Below are 6,000 nucleotides of genomic sequence, written 5' to 3'. Positions count from 1 at the left end.
AAATTAAAATATATACATAAATAAAAAAAAAATAAAGGTAAAAAAAACATTTATACATAATCATAAAAAAACAATAGCAGATAAAGTAAAATATCAAATAATAAAATACAAAGTAGGGAATGTCTTGCATCTATGTACAGTTAGCACCAATATATGTACATATTAGAACCAGCCGCCAATACAAAACATCCCTGTGAGGCCAAAGATCAAAATTCCACTAATCATATATCACATTCAATTATGAAAATAATGATGAGTGCAGGCTACCAGACAGATAGGTTAAAATAATCTCCGATAAGCTGCGCTCGCTGAAGTGGAAAATATCACATTCAGCAACGATTTAATTGAGAAGTTGGAGAGCTCTTGGAATAGGAGCCATTCAATAAAGAACTGTGCGGGTAGGAGGTACAACCATCAAATGATGATGTCAACTACGCACATAAATATAAGGGACATAAAGTTCAACCGTTTCAGTAACGTTAGTTAAAATTTGTGAAGGCTAATTTAAAATTAGAATCATTGTTAGAAAAGACATCTCATTAAATTTCTTAATTGGAATAAAAATATGTACATAAATAAGAATTTTTATTTAAATTAACTGTTCCAGCAACGACGGGCATGGCGTATTACTACATAGAAGCTGGAGAACAAAACGAATTAATGAGAAGTTTCTTCGAAGCACATACACAAGCATGACCAAAAGGAAAGAAGTAGGGTAGAGATATGGGTAAAACCCATATGGTAATACCATAAATATGAAGCATGATTAAAAATGTGAGTTTCCGCACAATGACTTAAAGAGGTAAGATATCTCTTTTTTATGCCTTTTATTTTTATTCAAAATTCCAATGCATATAACATGCCATCATCATCGTCATCATTCGCCATCTACTACTTAACCTCTGTATAAAGGCCTCTCTAAAGGTTCAGCCACAGAAAGGTACGTGGCACATTTTTTTAAACACTTTTACCATCTATGCTATCGCGATCCTTGTCAAAACTCTTCACCTGGAGTGTTTTCGGTGATATTTTGTCTTTGTATTGACATAAATTTGACATTGATCGATAACGATGATTTCCATATTTTAAGAAATATAGAAGAAACTTGTTGAAATAATAAGAACGTATGAATTAAGGTATTTTCATACTATCCAGCAATGAAAGGCAACAGTCTATCAGAGCAATGCACGGAAAAAGACTACTTATATTCATACTATATATACAGCAGCGCACGTTCAGACAAGTTTTGACCGAGTGCAAGACAATGAAATCAACTTATATATGTATTCTTTACATATCGTGACGATACGGCGAATTATTGCTTGCGTCGTATCGTGCAGTCACTATTGTCACAATATGACGTTTCCGAATGTATTCATTCATAAGCTCACTTTTATTAATACGCATGCACTCGCTACTATGCATAAATATTTCCACAGTGGCTAAAAAACCCGGTTTTGCTTGATACGGTACCGTGACAAGTACTGCTGTATAATATGAATATATTTTTTCAATACGTACACATTACCAAAAGTCCCAAAGAATATTTTTCGTGCCACTTACATGCATTTGCCAGTATGACCATCACACCTGGAAACCACAAGCACGTCCCATGTCGCACTTTTCAGTGTATTCTCACCATAACACGCTTCCAGTCTTTTCTGTTTTGGACAACTCTCATGCATCTCACCCCACACATTTTTTTCTAATTCCTATTACATATTAATTTAAATACTGTGCATTTGGAGTAGTGATAAAATGATTATTATTCAATAAGTATCCAAAACCACCTTCAGTCTATAGCTTTTGAATGAGCTTCCTTTAACACTTAATTACTATTATTAAAACAATTATTTCCTTAGATTGAAATTCTGGATGCTGTAACTAGTTATTCAAAGAAAATGAATTTCTGACAGAAAAGTATTTTACATATTTATAGAACATTAAGGAGAGACATTAAAATAAATTTAGTCGACTTTTACTCATGGTATTTTCTAACGTTAAATCTAAGTGACATTTAAAGCAAAAAAATAATTTAGCTAATGGATGATAAAAACATAATTCATATCTTAATACAATTTGGTATTATTTTAAGGAATCTTTTTAAACAGCCTTTTTATTACGTACACATTTTTTCTCTGCGATATAAAATGTTTGCTCTATGTTATTTAGGCGTACCTAGTCCGTATTTAAAATTAGCTATATTAGCCTGTGTCCCTCCATTAGAATTTTTCTTTTGGATGATTATAAATAGTATAAGGGTAAACCCCATACACTTATGAGCTTACAAGCCTTTTTCTAATATTTCTATCATATTTCTTCCAAACTTTTTGCTGTCTTCATGAGATAAATCAAGTATACGTATGATACATACATACAAATACTAGATATATAAAATTCAATGTTAGTTTTATCAATATTCACTTATTTTTTTTATCATGAAATATATGCATTTTGAAAATTCGAAATATGCCAACGTTGAAAACCTCTGTTGGAGTGTCGTTGCCTATGTAAACAATATGTGAACTATGATCCATCAATGTGCTAGGTTCGATTTTCCTTCGCGCAAAAGTGCGGCACCGCATTGACAAATAGCGCACGTCACGACCGAGCGGCCGGGGCTTTTCCGGCAAATATTATTTCAGCTTTGTTTAAACTTGTTCGCCGTGAAAAGTTAGAGCTTTATTTTCCACTTGCGGGGACAGGGTCGAGGTACAAGCGCCACTGATTCCCCACAGGATTTCATATTCCCACCCAACACCCACCCACCCACCCTTCGCGGATTGGAACGTGTTCGGAGTGAATAACAATGTACATATGTAGGTAAACCCAATGTGAAATTTTCAACTGCATCCAAACCTACCCATGTTCCTTTTATTGGATGTGTATTAAAAATAAACACGCCAATTTTGTTATAATTTAATTATAAGGGTAACTAAAATATATTCCTTCCATAAATATATATCATTTGATATTTTATAAATATTGTTCAGCTATTGAGTTATTCGAGTTCGAAACCTCGTTTAAGATCAAATTACTAAATGAATTACGCATCAAATTGGCTTAATAAGACTCGAGAGGATCGATTTGGGTTGAGCGAAATTGAAATCTTGAAATCAGATACATATACATACGATATGCACTTGGGAAAATCAAAATAATTTTTTATGATACTGAAGTTTTGAACTGTTTTCCTTTTCAAAGATACACATTGCTAAATATTGTTGCGTAGGGGTGGGTGAAGGATCCAAGTAAAAGGCCACAGTCGTATCACAGCATTTATTGATGATTCAGGAGATACACGCACTGTCACTGCTCCGTCCAGAATGACCTGATATCGCCTACGTACCGCCTTATAAAGGGTAGATCTCTCAGGACGCCTAATCTGTTTACCTGTTGTAAAGTCACGTATTCGGATATGTATTTCCACGACATTGGGTCTCCCCGTACCGATTCTGAGAAAAGCCTAATAACGGTCATTGTTTAGCCTAAATGCACTTAGAGTCCAGATATAATCCTGGGAAGTAAATGCATGTACTTAGTTAACCGATAACAGATATCCGTTGGTCTAAGTGCAATTCGCTCAATCCGCGGCGTACGTAACAATATCATTCAGTTGAGGCTAACTTTGAAATTTATATTCTTCGCTGGATTGAAATATCCTTCAACTTAACTATGTATGTAGTACTGAAAACTTACGTACATATGATCGTTAAAAAATCTTTACATCACTATATTTTAGATATTAATTGAATTTCAGTCTAATTAACCATTTTCCGTTTGAAAATCATAATCAACATATTTGGTTGGATAGAATTTGAAATGGGACATTGAGTCATCTTCGGTTCGTATTGAATATCGAATAGAAGCTTTAAATTATTTATTTGTAGTTTTAAGAAGTTCAAGATATTATTAAAATTTTAAGAGAATCATTATCCGAAACATCAAATAGAACTAAATATCCTGTAGATTGAAAATAAAAAAATTAGTTCGTATAAAAAGTAATCCAATATTCGGATTTGAGATCTCTAGTTTGTAGACGATATAAATATGTATATATGATGAAAGACATGAAACGGAATACGTGGGTGAGAAGTATAACAAGAATAGAAAGATATAGTGAATAGAATGAAGAGATTGAAATGGCAATGAGCGGGTTACCTGACTAGAAGAATAGACGAAAGGTGGACAAAATAAGTGCTAGAATGGTACCCGAGGCAATGAAAAATGGTAAAAAGAAGACTGTGGGGAAGATGGGTAGAAAACGTGTGGGGTAAGATGAATGAGAGTTGCGCAAAACAGAGACGAGTGAAAGCGCGTGTTGGAGAGGATCATCTAGCAGTGGTTGGTGATTGACTGCAGATGATGATAATGATGATATAATACTTAAATATTGCTTAAATATTAAAAATACTCGATTAGCTGACAGAATAAATATATACAATATGTCTACATATACATATATGTATGTATGTATGTACCAAGTTACAAGTTTAATTATAACGCAGAAGGCTTAGTATTATAAATAGTTTCAAAATTGACTAAAGCGAAGTAGCTTCATAGCTTCTGTAGTTTGTATGTATAATATATGAAATTCGGAATAGATGTTTAGTTTGGGTTGTGTAATAGCTGTATATGCAATTAGATTTGTATCTATGTAGTAGCAGGAATTTCAGCTCCAATTCCCACAAGGACAGGCTGTATTCCCTTTAAAGGAAATTCTAATCAAACGAGAAATTTCTATATAATACATCCAATCAATTTGAACCGTGCCAAAATCGACAAAATTTATAATAATTGAACCGAATTCAAAATAAATAGCCTCCATTTTCACAGACGTCATGTGCGCTTCACAATTTAATACCCTTGTGAGCGGCGAAGCTGTTTGATCATCATCGATGTGATTTATTAGTTCAATTTTACTTTGAAAAAAAATATATAAAAACACAAACACACCACACACACGTGTACGTTCAATTCGCGGAATTGTTGCGTTTTTATATATTTTTTACACGATGAATCGATCTGGCCGTAAAGCGAAATTGGTTCTGGTTTCTCGTACGTGCGACATACCAATTCCGACGTAATCACGGATAACCGAGAGCCATCGGGAAAAATAAAACAAAATAAAAACAAAACGAAAAAAATATCAACAGACACCACTAGCAAATTTTATACGCTTTCGTTTCGTTGTTTACGTAGTGACATCATATAATAGAATTTAATCCTCGATATAGCCGCTTATGGAGTAAGCAGCTTTCCCATTTTAATTTGTATTACCTATATATGTATATACCTATGTATATGTAGTATATTCGAAACCTACGAGCAGGAGCATAATTAAATATTTGATATGGTAATGATAGCTAAATTCCCTACTTAAAAAGGTACCGACAGTGAAATTTCAAATTCGATGAAAACCGTGAAAATCAAATATTACCGCAGTACCTGATCGTTCGTGGAAAACACGCTATTAATAAATATTTCATACGAATAGATTCGCATTACACGCGGAATTGTTCCGATACATAAATCTGTTCCGAGTGCATTATGCAAGTTATTATTGAACCGGAAGGTGTTTTGAATGTATTATTTGGAATGAGCACACCATCAACGCGAATTCGATATTGCAATGTATATGTATTTGTATATATGTATATACATATATAATATTTTACCATTAAATATGTAATGTTATTGAATTTTCCCGGAATCGAAACACCCTCTGCGCTAAATTTCAATATGCAGTTTCAAATATCATATGCAATACTGTACCTGCAAAAGATTTCCAAGCCTGAAGCCTGTATTTGTGAATAAAAGTGTCCAACTTGTCGCTGACGCGACGTACGTCTAGCTTGTGTTTAACATAATCCACCACGTTTGTATTATAATATGATTTAGTAAACGAATTCGAATCCTTTTGAAGTCTAGTACTCTGTATTGGAGGAAATCTCCAATGCCTGAACTTATCATACATACATATGTACATTTTTACACACG

The sequence above is a fragment of the Arctopsyche grandis genome, chromosome 13 (genome assembly GCF_051622035.1).
Source record: "Arctopsyche grandis isolate Sample6627 chromosome 13, ASM5162203v2, whole genome shotgun sequence".
NCBI lineage: Eukaryota > Metazoa > Arthropoda > Insecta > Trichoptera > Hydropsychidae > Arctopsyche > Arctopsyche grandis.
Note: the sequence above shows the minus strand (reverse complement) of the source record.